At 32.9% G+C, this 15,575-nt stretch overlaps 1 protein-coding gene across 4 annotated transcripts in view; it reads right to left on the bottom strand.

The window, feature by feature from the left end:
* Positions 1-15,575, bottom strand: part of ERBB4 (erb-b2 receptor tyrosine kinase 4) — a 1,095,199-nt gene that overhangs the window by 667,592 nt on the left and 412,032 nt on the right. The window lies entirely within an intron of this gene.

Genomic DNA, 15,575 nt, shown 5'->3' with positions numbered 1-15,575 from the left:
AGAGGGAGAAGCAGGCTTCTCAAGGAACAGGGGCTCATGACCTGAGCCAAAGGCAGATGCTTAACTGAATGAACCACCAGGTGCCCCTCATTAATTGATTTTCAAATGTTGAATTAGATTTGCATTGATAAATTCCACTTGGTCATGATACATAACTCTTTTTGTAATTTTCTGGAGTTGACTTATAAATACATTGTTGAGGAGACTTATACCTATATTCGTGAGAGATACTGTCTGTAGTTCTCTTTCCTTGTAACACCTTTGTCCAGTTTTATTATTAGATAATACAGGCTTCAGAATGCGTTAGGGTATCCCCTCTGCTTCTATCCTCCAAAAGATATTGTAGAGAATTGGTACAATTTCTTTCTTAAACGTTTGGTAGAATCCACCAGCAAATTTATCTGGGCCTGATACTTTTCTGTTTTAAAAGATTATTACTGATTCAACTTATTCAACAGAAATAAGCCTATTCAGATCACTTGTTTCTTTTTGAGTGGATTATGGTAGATTGTGTCTTTCAAGGAAATGTTCCATTTCATCTAGATTATCAAATTTGTGGGCACAGAATTATTCAAAGTATTTCTTTATTATCTTTTTATTCTCCATGGTATCTGTAGTGCTATTCCCTTTTTCATTTCTGATATAATTATTTTGTGTCCTTTTTTTTTCTTAATTAGCCTGAATAGAGGCTTATTGATTTTATTGACTTTTTCAAGGAACCAGCTTATGTATTTGTTTATTTTCTCTATTGATTTCCTGTTTTCAATTTCATTTATTTCAGCTCTAATTTTCATTATTTCTTTTCTATTGCCTAGTTTGGATTTAATTTGTTATTTGTTTTCTAGATTCGTAAGGTAGAAACTTAGATTATATGATTTTTATTTTTTATTTTTTATTTTTTTAGATTTAGTAATCTCAACGCCTAACATGGAATTCAAACTTACAACCACAAGATCAGGAGTCTCATGCTCGACCAACTGAGCCAAGCCAGGTGCCCCAGATTACTGATTTTGGATCTTCCTTCTTTTCTAATACATGTATTCAATGCCATAAAATACCCACCAAGCATTCTTTTGCTGTAGCCTATAAATTCTGCTAAGTAATGTTTTCATTTTCATTTAGTTCCAAAAAGTTTTTAATTTCTCTCGAGATTTCTTTTTTGATTCAATTGTTATTTAGAGATGTATTATTTAATCACTACACATTTGGGGACTTTTTTTCCAGCTGTCTTTCTGTTTTTGATTTCTAGTTTAATTCCACTGAGGTCTGAGAACAGACACTGCATGATTTCTATTCTTTTAAATTTGTTAAGGTCTGTTTTATGGCCCAGAATGTGATCTGTCTTAGTGAGTGTCCCATGTGAGCTTGAGAAAAATGTGAAGTCTGCTGCCATTATATGAAATAGTCTACAGATGTCAATGATAGCCAGCTGATCGATGGTGTTGTTGAGTTCACTTATGTCCTTACTGATTTTCTATTGCAGAATCTGTTCATTTCTGAGAGAAGTGTGTTAGTCTCCAACTATGATAGTAGATTCATCTATTTTCCCTTGAAGTTCTATTCATTTTTGCCTCATGTAGTTTGATGCTCTGTTGTTAAATGTTATATATATGTTGAAAATTATTATATCTTCTTGGAGAATTCATGCCTTAACATTATTTAATGATCTTCTTTATCCCTGGTAACTTCCCTTACTTCAAAGTCGGCTCTGTTTGATCAATATTGCAATTCCTGTTTACTTTTTATTAGTGTTAGCATGGTATTTTTTCTACATACATTTGCTATTAATTTATGTGTCTTTATATTTAAAGTGGGTTTCTTGTAGACAATATATAGTTGGGTTATACTTTTTTTATTTACTCTGGCAATCTCTGTATTTTAATTGGTACATTTAGACCATTTACATTCAAAGTGATTATTGATATAGTTGGATTAATATCTGCCATATTCATTACTCTTAAAAGAATTGTTACCTTTGTTTTTTGTTCCTACTTCTGCCTTCTACTCTTTTTTGTTTTTTAAAAGAGATTTTTTAGAAATGTCTTGTGGTTTTGAGATTTTGTATGATTTTATTCTCTCTCTTTTCTTAGCATATCAGTTTTACTTATTTTTTTCCTTTTTTTAGTGTTTCCCCTAAAGTTTGCAATATAAATTTACAATTAATCCAAGTCTACTTTCAAGCATTATGCCACTTTATGGGTAGTGTGAATACCATATAATAACAAAATAATCCAATTCCTCCTTCTTGTTCCTTGTATTATTGCTGTCATTCATTCCATTTATATATAAACATGTATATGTATATGTATTATAAGCCTAGATATGTATACATATATAATATATAATATATAATATATATTTTAAGCATATATATTTATAATATTCTTGCTATAATTTTTAATGAACTGTGTCTGTTAAATTGATTAAGAAAAGAAAAGTTTTTATTTTACTCTCATTTATTGCTTCTTCAATACTCTTCCTTTCTTTAGTTCTGACCTATGTTAGTTTCTCTTTAAAGAACCTCTTTTAACACTTCTTGCAAAGCAGGTCGACTGGTAACAAATTCCCTCATATTTTGTTTGAGAAAATGTTTATCTCTCTTTCACTTTTGAAGGGTAATGTATCAGGGTACATAATTCTAGGTTGATTTTTGTTTCTGTTTTTTTTTTTTTTTTCTCAACACTTAAATATTTTATCCCATGCTCTTCTTGCTTGCATGGTCTGAGAAGTCAGATGCAATTATCTTTATTCCTCTATAGGTAAGGTGTTTCTCTTGCTTCTTTCAGGATTTATTCTTCATCTTCAATTTTCTGGGGTTTGGAAACAATATGTCTAAGTGTAGTTTTTCTGGCATTTATACCTACTTGGTATTATCTGAGCTTCCTAGAGTTGTGGTTTGGCATGTGATATTAATTTGGGGAAATTCTCAGTCATTATTGAAACAAATGTTTCTCCTATCTCTTTCTTCTCCTGGTCTTTCCATTATTTATATGGGACACATTCTCTAGCTGCCCCACAGGCATTATTAATTCTTTTCTATTTTTGTTTGTTTTCAGTCTAGTTTCTCTTTGCTTTTCAGTCTTCAAAAATCCTATTGAGATATCCTCTAGTTCAGAGATTCTTTCCTCAGTCACATTCAATCTATTAATAAGCACATCAAAAGCATTCTTTAATTCTGTTACAGCGGGGTTTTTGGTTGGTTGGTTGGTTTTGTTTGTATCTCTAGCATTTCTTTTTGATTCTTTCTTAGGATTCCCACCTCTCTGCTTACATTGCCCATCCATTCTTCCATACTGCCTATTTATCAATTAAAGCTCTGAGCATATTAATCATAGTTGTGTTAAATTCCCAGTCTGATAATTCCAACAACCCTGTCATGTCTGGTTGTGATGCTCTCACTGTCTCTTCAAATTGTGTTTTTTTGCCTTTGGGCATGCCTTGTGATTTTTTTCAGTAGCCAGACAAGATGGGGAAAAAAACTTATAAATAAGCTTTTAGTTATATGGTGGTATGGTGTAGGGGAAGGGGAAGTATTCTATATTCATATAATTAGATCTCAGGCTTCTAACGAGTCTATGCCTCTAGACTGAATATCACAAGTGTTTCTCAGAGTTTTTTGAGGGGTTTTGTTTTCATTTGGTTTTTTGGTTTTGTTTTGCTTTGTCTTGTTTTGTTTTTTTATTGTTGTTACTGTTTTCTTCCCCTATTAGGTAGAACAGGGTGGCTAGATTGGGTATTTCCCTTCCTCATGTCAATTAAACTCTGATATCATTGTAGTAGATTAGGCTCTTGTTAACTAATCTCCACTGAAGGCAAGCCTTGTTAAGGAGAAAAGAATGCATTTCAAAATCGTTCATTCCCCCTCCACTCCAGAAGCCTGAGGGGATTTTTCCCAGGATATTTACTGTGGGCAACTGCTCAAGCTCCTGGAAATAAATCTCACCATATTGTGTAGCTCCCTGTGACTGGGCCCTCCTGAAGTTTTCAACTCTCATAGTTGTCTGCCCTGATTCTCCAGCAACTTGTCAATTACAGCTCAGTTTTTCCTATCCCAGCAGTGGTTCACACAGTAGTTTCAGCTCAGTAAAGCTTAATTCTCTGTATTTGTTTGTCTCTACGGTCTTGGGGGCAACAATTTGCCCTATATTCTCCCTCTTCTTCTGGATCCAAGAAAAGTTGATTTTTCAGCCTGCTTAGCCTTTCACTTGTTAAGATGAAGTGAGGACTTCCATGCTCCTTATATGTGGGACAGGAAACTATTCCATGATGCCTTTTTATGTCACCCCCAACACACACACACATACATCTAAATACACACTATTCAGTCATCCATCATTTATCTCAGACACTAAGTGTGTTTGTGTGTGTGTGTGTGCGCATGCACATGTGCACACACACCAGGCAGGGTGCAGGGTGTTAGAAATATAAAGATAGATAAAATATAGTCCTTGTCTCAAGAAGATAAGAATCCATTCTGGTTATGCCTGTGGTATTTACCATCTGTACCATTCTTTCAGTATTTATAAGGGTTAAGGTAAGGATTGCTAACTTATACACCTACATTTACTTTGTGAAGCATCGCATAACAAATTAAAGACTTGGCAGTCAATAAACACTGGTTTTTTGATAAATAAAAATTGGTAAATAAAATAAAGATAAATATACATATATGTATATATAGTAGTTGCCTAGTTGCCTTGTATTATTTTCCCAGAAAACCTGTTCTAAGTAACAGATGGGTCATTGACAAATAGTGGGCAATAGCAAGGCAACATGAAAGTGTCTGAACTATGAAGAGAACGAACTGAGTTAAAGTATATGCTTTGCCCACTAGCATGTTGTACAGTTCTGAGAAAGTTACTCAATGTCTTGGAGACTAACTTTTATCATTTATAAAACAAGTATAATAACAAGTAGACATAAGGTTGCAACAAGGAGTGGAAGACAGAATCGGCATAGTGCCTTGTACCTCTCTCAACAAATGATATATATCAGGTATTAGTTCATGACAACCTAAAGGTAACTCTAAAAATGCCTATACATACTGTTTCTTATTACAGAGAATGGAGTTTCAGTATAACAAAATTCACTGGGTAAAAAAGGCTTAACCTAGTTTATCTGCTCCAAGACCAAAAGTTGATTGAACATTTACTCTTATTTCCTCTACACAATATCTATGTAAATTGATAAAAATGCAAAGTATATCCCACAGTCCAACAACATTCTTACAGAGTTACACATGCCATTAAGATATACACTAGGGGGACGCCTGAGTGGCTCAGCAGTTTGGCGCCTGCCTTCGGCCCAGGGCATGATCCTGGAGACCCAGGATTGAATCCTGTGTCGGGCTCCCTGCATGGAGCCTGCTTCTCTCTCTCTCCCTGTGTCTCAGCCTCTCTCTGTGTATCTCTCATTAAAAAAAAAAAAAAAAAAAAAAAAGATAGACACTAGGGGGCAGCCCAGGTGGCTCAGCAGTTTAGCGCCACCTTTGGTTCAGGGCCTGATCCCGAGACCTGGGATCCAGATCCACGTCAGGCTCCCTGCATGGAGCCTGCTTCTCCCTCTGCCTGTGTCTCTGCCTCTCTCTCTCTCTCTGTCTCTCATGAATAAATAAATTTTTAAAAAATCCTAAAAAAAGATATACACTAGGTACTATGGAAAATACTAATTTTTCTTGGATTGGGAGGAGGCAGGGATGGCAATACAGATTGAACTTGGGGAACGTGTTAAGGTTTGAGTATTTTCCAAAATGAGAAGGGTGGAAAGGCATTCCAGAGAGGAAGAAAATTGCCTCTAGAAGCATAGAGATCTTAGTTTATAAAGAGTAACTGGGTATAGGGGATCATGTTAATGGAGAGAACCTCAGATATTCAAGGCAGGCCAGAGAAGAAGATACTGAAAGTTGTGAAGTTATATGGCTTTGATCTTCACACAACTGAGTCCACAATCAGACTACTTACCTACCCATTGGATTTTTAATGTATATGAGTGTTAAGTCTCTAAGTTAAATTTTCCATGTTTCCACTATAGCTAACATATTATTTATTATAAGCCAAATTATTTCATGGAACCTAAATAAAAGACACCATTGTTTCTACTTGACAGTAGGGAGAACAGATTCAATTAGAAAAATAAATAATATAAAGAAAAAAATGCCAGTGCAATAATTTTCTTTTCCTGCATAAAAAGTTATAAAGAATATAGGAATTCATTCATATTGTTATTCAATTTCCTTATTTATTCATTCCACAAATATTTGCTGAGCAGCCACTATATGACAGACACTCTATTATGCGCTAGAATTCTACAGTGAACTAGACATGGCCCTTGCCCTAAAGGTACTTATTATTTGGGAGCATAGGCAGAAATTAAACAAATACTTAAACAATTGCTATAAAGGAAGTGCTACAAAAAAAACATAGAGTGCTATGAATGCAATAATGGGAAGAATTCAGTAACGTATGGGCATTAGTAAAGCTTCCCTGAAGAAATGGCCTTTAAAAGGAGATTTGGAAATTAAACAGATCTTAGTCCAGACAGGAATAAGGGCATGTATTTTACCTTTGAAGGGCGGGGGAGGTCTTAGAATGAAAGGAAGGGCAATCAGGCAAAAGAGAGCTTAATATACACAGGAAGTTGGCTAACACTGAAAGATAGCCTTGAGTGTCAATGTCATCAGCAATAGTGGAGGACCAGGCAGGGGCTAGATAATATAGGAACTTAATAAGAATTTTGGCCATTGTTCTCAGAGGATGGAATTTTTTTTAAAAAAAAGTAATATAATCCAGCATATAGTCCAATTTGCTTATACTTTTTTACATGTTTTTCTTTCATGAACTCTTCCCAATGCTTCATTGATGCCTCATTAAATTATTTCATGACTGCTTCCCAATGATTCCATGGGATGATGTCTTTTAGACAAACAACGTTCACTATGTAGAGAGTTTGTACATTTTTAGTTATTGATCATTCCTTAAAAACAGCCAAGTATTTGACTTGCAATTTCACCTCTTTGAAAATATAAATCACTACCATGCAAAACTGAACCTCTATGGGGCACGTGGGTGACTCAGTGGTTGAATGTCTGCCTTTGGCTCAGGTTGTGATCCCAGGGTTCTGGGATTGAGTCTCACTTCAGGCTCCCTGCGTGGAGTCTGCTTCTCCCACTGTCTCTGCCTCTCTCTGTGTGTCTCTCATGTATAAATAAAAATAAAATCTTATAAAAAAGGTAGTGTGATCTTAAAAAAATGAACTTCTAAAAAAATCAGTAAAAATTTATTGTCACATCTTCAGAGCATAGCTCAATAGAGGCTACCTAGAGACTAAGAGAAGAAATAAAGAAACCCCACACGGTTAGATAGCATCGCCTCTTACTAAGGGTCTACCAGATGCCAGGTACCCTATTAGGTATTTTTGGTTTGGGAAATTCATGTGGTACTGAATTGCTTAAGGTGATTTATTTCAACATTCAATTACATATTCTGATTTCCATGCAGAGACTGAATAAAAATGATTTCAAAGAGGTTTATATTTACTAAAACAAACACCTTAATTTTATCACTTTCATTATATATCTTAATATAATATTTTACAGTTAAATGGGTTCAAATTAGGGATCAGGAGAAATAATTGCAATGTCTCTAAATACAACAGTCTTCTCATTTTATTTTTATACCTTTGAACTTTAAATTACACTCTATGTGACTGAAGAGAGACCTTTAAAATTGATTTAGTCTCATATAATATTGCTCATCTTTCTTTTTTTGAAAGAAAACAGTGTTCCATTTTAAGAATCAAAGAAAAATAAAACTAATTGAAATGTATATAGTTAGGAATTTCTTAAAAGTTTTATTTGATTATATTCCACTGTTTGGATTTTAGAATTAAATGGTAGTCCATTGCCAAAATGCTTCTAGTTACTCTTAACTCATGTAAGTATCATTTGTTCTCTTTGAATCAGGGTCTTTGCTACTTAAATTAAAAGAGGTAAAGAAATAACCTTTGTACACTTAATTCCCCTAAGCAGAGTACCTAAGAATCATAGAATGTAATAGGTTTGTTACTTGCATATTTCACTAATTAAGGTTAAAATAAGCCTATAAGTTCATTGTACTTGCCATTTAAGCCAAATTTAAATACCACAACCCCCAGAGATGTAAAGGAACATGTTGCATCTGCTCAGCATCCTAATAAATTCATTTTAATTTAAGTACATTTGCAACAAGTGCTTTTTTTTTTTTCTGGAAAATGCATTACAATTTAGGGACTTAAAAGCTTATTTTAAGCACTTTTTAGTAATAGTCTCCTAGAAACATCATATAGGTTTAATATTTTACAATAATTTGACTGGATCCTAGAAAATGGTTATTAATTAATACTTATATATAAATATAAATGGTCACAAATTTATATTTATTATACATATATTTGTGTATATTAGAGTTATAAATTATCTATTTTTTATTTATATCCTTCTTTCAATACTTCCTCAAATATTCATTTTCTACAAAATGTACATCTTTTTATAGGTACTAAATTTATTTTGTTTTTAATATTTAGAGAAAACTGTTAAATGTTTTATTTAATGTTTCATTTAAAGGATCAAGAATGAAGTTTGAAAAATATGCTTCTATAACTGGCTAGGCAAAAATATAGACATTTTTATCTTTTATCATGTAAGATTGCTGAAGAGCATCAGGATTTTGACTCATGTATATTTTCAGATTAAATGGTATTTAACCTTTGAGGAAATTTTGTTTTCTCCCTAGACCAAGTATAAATTGCATAGCTTTTTAAAATGCAATACAACTTCTATGATTAGATTTAGTACAAAATCAAATTTCAATTTAAAAGCCAGCTGTAAATACATATATGCAAAATTGCATATGGATTATATTTAACAATCTTAGAAACAGCTTTTAGAAACTCTCAAAGCTTTGAAAATTCCATTTAACCCAGAATGTCTGCTTTGGCCTCACAGACGTGTTTAAACATTATTCCACTTTTTTTTTTTTTTTTTTTTGGTATTCCCCATCTCAGTCAACGAAAATTTCTTCATCAACATACAGCAACACGTTATGTTTTACCATAGATATAATTTTATGTTAAATTCAAACAGAAAGAGAAATTAAATAAACACTCTGTCTTACTCTAATGCTTGTTTAGACATATTTCTTGAAGGCGAAGTTTCTTTGAACCTAATGATGATTCATTCTATCATTTTGGATATTGAACTTCATGATCTTTTCTTGGCACCTGTCCCAATTAGTGGCATGCAAGAGAAACTTTCACTACAATGCTCAATGAATAAATAGTTAAAGAATATAAACACTTGATACAGGGATCTTATTTGTCTATAATTTAATAGAGTGGCAAATATATCACTTACTTATGTTACAAAGTTATTCAGGAAAACTTAAATTCAGGCTTGTTCTCCCGTACTATGCAGTACAGTCAAAATACATGCACAGCTGAAATAGATATGCTGTATTAGAAAATATGCACTTACATCATCTTTAATGTAAATAATGAAAATAAAATACATGATCTACCTTATTATGTCATAGATGTTTCATCGAAGTAGTGTTTCTCGCTTCAATTTTTTATGATTCTAAAAAGGGACTACTTTTCTTATCCTGATTCCAATCAATCTCTGCAACACAATCTCTCTCACACAAATCATTCTATCTGGTATTTAATGAGCTAAAACCAAACAGAGGCAATGGTCACCATTGTTTTAAAAATCTAGTCAATAAATTGTTTTCTAATCCAATGGAATAAAGTGCTTGGCAAATTATCTATTTATTTTTAAATATGAATTCTTCAACGTTGCATTTTGATAAATCATGCTATGTAGCAGACAGCTAACTAGGGCATAGATAGAGTTAAATGAGGATAAGAAGGATATGAGAAAAAAATACAATTATAAAAACCATTCCCTACACTGTTGGATTTAACTCTGGTCATCTGCTTTGAATTGACAAAGGACAATAAAAAGTAGACCCTGAAGCTAGAAGTAGGTTGAAATGTAAATATTTCAGAATTTTATTTTAAGCCAGACTGGTTACTGAAAACAGCTAAGGAATAGGTGAAAGCAGAGTAACTTGTTGCAACTTGAAACTCATTACTGCCAAGCATCATCTCTGATTATATTGTAACAGAACTATGCTAATGAAGCCAAGGTCTTAGGTTCCAGTGAGCCAGGCAGCATCTTTGCAATCTCTGAGTTACAGCTTCATCTGCCTTCCTGCAAACCTTACTCAGAAGAGGAACTGTATGCAAGTATAAAATGAAATAATGTAGGTGCATCACCAGCACTGGAAAACCAATGCAAATTTCATGTCCAACAGAGAGTGGTTGTAAAGCAACATCCTCATATGTAAAGAATCCTATATATATCCTAATAAAGGAGCATGAGGAGCATGAGAGCCCCATAACAGTATATAATACTAATTATTAACTAAAAGACAAAAATAATATTTGAAAATAAAAGTAAATATTTTCTTTGATAGAGAAAAATGAACTATTTATATGATTTCTATCAAGAAATAATACTGGAATTTTATTTTTTAAAATACAGTTTTAGATGGCATTATTTCTTATATATCCAAAAAATTCCATATACCTCTGTGCCAAATATACAATAAAAACAGCTTTTTCAAAAAAAAAAAAAAAGTTTTCACATAGAATTTACTTTCCCATAACAACATGTGTTATTCATCATCTGAGAGGAGATACACTTAAAATATATTTTTGCTTTAAGAATTTATACTTTCTGATTTTTTCAAAGACTTCACCTTTTGCTATCAATAAAATATGAATGCTGCTATTTGAAGAGATATCTTAATGTATTAATTTATTTGTATTCATTTTTCAGTAATAAAGACATCTATAATCATTAGGGATTAATAAGGCTTCTACTCTACACCATAGAGAGGTTCAATGAATTCCTAATATTTTTAATATCCCAGGTCAATGGATCAACTGTTAAAATTAATTTATCTCTTCATAAACCTAATAAGCACTATTTCCAAAACAATTCTCACACAACCAAATTCAAGCCACAGATTGCAAATTATTACCTGTTGTAGTAATTGTTAAGGGTAGGTATTCATACTCCTCTCCTCATATATACACTACATTATATATTGCACTACTTTACATTTAGTTGGCACCTCATACTTATTTACTTAAAGTGAATATATAAAATAGAGAAAATAAATGTAAAGTATAAACACTGGCAGGTCTAAAAATGTACCTTTTAAGAAGCATTAAATTATTGAATGCCAGCAATCTCAAAGACCAATGGAATGACAAAGGAGTGAAAACTCTCAGGAATTCTAATGAGGGTAAAAGGTCTAAAAGTTCATTCCCATTATTTGCTATATTTCACCTTGTTTGAGAGAGTTCACAAAGTGTAAGACAATAACACAAAATCTGTGATTTTTATGCCTTGCTGTTTTCTATTATGTCTTAACCTTGTGACGGTGATAAAGTACATAGTAAATAAGTTTTAGGGCCTTTATCTAGCCAACTACGTGGTGTCTCAGGGGTCTAATGTTAAATATTGTCAACTAGATCTTTTTTCCCCAAGAAGAAAAGCAAAAACTTGGAGGTTACAATGAAGCTGGGTGAAAAGCTGCTTACAGAGATAAGCAAGGTTGATATAATAAAAGCATCTTGAAAATAATGCATTTCAAAGTGTTTCAGTAAAATATATCTAACAAAGACTAAGGAAGTATCTCCAAAACATTATAGGGTGGTTTTTTGTTTGTTCGTTAGTTTATTTTGATTTTTTTAGATTTATAATATAGAAGTACATCTTCCATTTCAAAAGGCCACTTTTTCTGAGTTCTTGAGATCTTGAGAGATGGACTAGATGGGATATTTTTGGTTTTAATAAAAGAAAATAAACTTATCTAGTTTAAGGAAAAAAAAGAGAAAATCCCTTCAAAGTTACTCTCAAGTTCCAGGAGTAGCCTATGGACTACTGGTGATAATGCAACCAGTCATCAGAAGCAGACTGGAGCCTGGAAATGCCCTCACCAGTTTTAGGGCTGAATGGTCATTTTCTCTTTCCCTGTTCTTTGTCTCAGTGTGTTGGCTCCATTTTGCTGTCTGCACAGCCCTCACTAACATTCAAACCATACACAAAAAAGATAACTATTTTGGTACCCAAATGGTTAAGAAACTGATATAGAAACCCACAGGAAAGGATTAACCCAGTGTGTGTCTTATGTCCACACAGCTAATGTGTGGTGATGTTATACTGAAATAACATGAGGAGAGGTGGACATATTCATCTAGGGAACATATAATTCATGAAATAATGATCCATAAAATATTATTAAAGTTTACGAAAAATATTTGTCCACTTGACAAATGCTTAATGAAAGTTTATGATATTTTAAGTACTGTCCTAGACACCGACTATTTAGATAGTGGCTTTTAGGGTATGGAGTCATGAATTATAGACATTAGAATGGTTTCATACAAAATAAATAATAAAACAAAATGCTGTGAACTTGCTAATTAGAGAAGAAAATAAGGATGGAAATCTTTTTAAAAATGAAAGTAATTTTTTACATTCTTAAAGACAGAAATTAGTTCTGGAATTAAATTTAAGATCCCCATCTATGATGTCTCTCTGAATACATTATAGGTTTGACTCATTCTGAGAGAAAGGGAAATTGCACACCTCAGGAAGAGGTTGCTCAGTGAATTACAGTTACATAAATGTATCTGAAGGCTATGGGATGCATAGATTAGGTCAATGCAAGATTACTACTCTCTCATACAATTCAAAACTTATTGGAATGATAGCATAATGTAAAAGAACTAGTTTTCCTTTACATCCACTCTACTTATTATGAGGTGCCAATATTAGACAGATTATGTACTTTGGAGGGAAGCCACCAAGAACACAAATGAACCATGATGTAGTTATCTGGAGTGAAATTTTTATAATACAGTTTCTCCCTGCTATCTGGAAGTAGAGTGTTCCTATTAAACCCTCCCTACTCTGAAATGGTACAAAGGAAAGAGGCAATTATCATTTTGTAAAAGTGAAAATCCCCTTCAGATTTCTCTTGATTAGCGAAAACAGGTAGTCGTGTAGGTCTTACATAAAAGCAAAGCGACATAAAGTGAGTTTTGAATAGTGGAGAAAACCTGTAAGTGGAGAGCTTTCAGCATATTTAAACGTACAGTTAGAAACAGTGGCCCACCCAAGACAGTAGCATAATGAATATTTCAGCTAACAGTCCTTGCTTACCTATCTATGATATGACTCTCTACCTCTCCAATGTAATATTTTACTCCATCCCCAAATTTATCTTCATTCATACCACACTACAGATTCCATGAAGGTGAGAATTATGTGTGATTTATTTGCATGCATATGTCTAATATCTAAAAGAAAATATCGGGATCCCTGGGTGGCGCAGCGGTTTGGCGCCTGCCTTTGGCCCAGGGCGCGATCCTGGAGACCCGGGATCGAATCCCACGTCGGGCTCCCGGTGCATGGAGCCTGCTTCTCCCTCTGCCTGTGTCTCTGCCTCTCTCTCTATCTCTCTGTGACTATCATAAATAAATAAAAATTAAAAAAAAATTTAAAAAAAATTTAAAAAAAAATTAAAAAAAAATAATAAAAAAAAATAAAAAAAATAAAAGAAAATATCTAATATCTAATATGTAAACATTAAGCGCACATTTATTAACTCTGACTTTGGGCCTTCTTTCTAAGCCTTCACTTATATTATACTCCCATTGGAATGTCCTTCTCTTCCATCCACCCACCTTGTAAGCCCCTATCCATTTTCCACTTGATTCAATTCAAGTACCTCTTTGATGAAATCTTTCCTGAATCTTTCAGAATTAGCCATTCCTTTCTTTGCCCAGCACCCATGCCACAACACCCTACCTGCATTTAGATTCTAGCTTCTCATTTCTGTCTTCACAACTGTACTTTTTATATATGCATATATACATATTACATACAATACACACACACACACACGCAACACACATATACAATCCTTATGTGTTACTCAACTGTAACCCTCTACAAGACTGTAAGATTGCTGAAGTCAAGGATAATATAATTACTTGCTTTGTATTCTTGGGCTAAGACTATCTGTTGAGTGAACATATAAAATCATGACTACAAATGGTTAATTTCCAAAGAAATAGTAGATGAGTGAAGCAACAAAAAAAGGTGTTATTAGTAAGGAAAAAAAAAACGATTAGAGCCATCTTTAAATAAATAGATGAAAATAAAGATATGTTCGTCAGTACAAACTTTACATGAACTTTCAGAGATGTGACTGAAGGTACCAAAAATTACTTTTTTAAAGAAACAGCTTATTTCTTGTTCCAAGTAGAACCCTAGTCATCCTTATTTTATCCTTTCTCAAGTCTGTTTATTGTATTAACTTACCTTATTTTTTACTCACAATGGTTCCTAAAAAAGACAGACTATCCAACAATATAGACCATGTTGCTCAAAGATCTGTAGGTTATTTTCATATTTCTGAATATTAAAAATTGATGAGTCTATCTTTCATCACTGTATTCTGTACCTTCTAAGAGCTAAAGAATTTTAAAATTATAAAATATATAATAATCATAACATTTTATATTGCCTATTTTAATGACTGTCATTTACAATACCCATGACAATTTTTTGTTGAGCCAGTGGAATTTCATTCCATGTACAACAAACAAAGCCAAGAAAACACAAGAAGAAAAACAAAGATCTGAGACTGCCTTTTAAAATTTTCTCCTATTACTCTTATTGAATAAACTATTTAACCTAATTCTTCTTTAACCTATTCTGATTCAGAATTAGGATCTCAATTTTCCTTTTCTATAACATCATTGAAGTTCTTGGCATTTCTAACCCTTTCAGCTCATATGCCATCAAAATCTTATTTTGAGGTTGAGGAATAAAATCTATCTGAAAATAATCAACACAGGTTACAAGCTTGAAAACAAATGGTAATAACTAATGATGCATTCCTCTGATGTGGCTACTCTAAGATAGCTTACATGTATGCTCTCCTTGACACAATAGTCCAAAAAAGAAAAAAAAAAATGTGGTAAGCCCTTCCAAGTCTCCTTCATTCTAGAATTTAGATAATTTTTACTATTTACTTTTGATAAACAAAGATGTCATAACTAAATATCATAAGTATTAACAAGTTTTGACATATAATTTATAGAACCAGTGCTCTTCCAATCAAGCAGTAGAATATGGAAACACCTTCAGTCCCTATACCGATCTTAGTATGACAGTCATTTTATAAACAGGTATTGTAAGCTTCAGAGTGTCGCTTAAGTTTTGCGGTGATTTATTTTTCTGAGGATATTACCCTCCTATATATATTTTTACATTTGAAGTACTTAAAAATCACTGCCTTTTTTTATACTTAAGTGTAAATTATTTAAATTACCATAGTTCTTTAAATAATTCACTATCTCCTAAGTAGTTTACTGTATCAGTATTTGACACACTTTGTCTTGATTTCCACAAGATAGTACTCCTGAGAAATGTGTAAATATCACTGAAAAAAATC

The sequence above is a fragment of the Vulpes vulpes genome, chromosome 16 (genome assembly GCF_048418805.1).
Source record: "Vulpes vulpes isolate BD-2025 chromosome 16, VulVul3, whole genome shotgun sequence".
In the NCBI taxonomy this organism is placed as follows: Eukaryota; Metazoa; Chordata; class Mammalia; order Carnivora; family Canidae; genus Vulpes; species Vulpes vulpes.
This window is presented reverse-complemented; position numbering and strand designations above follow the sequence as displayed.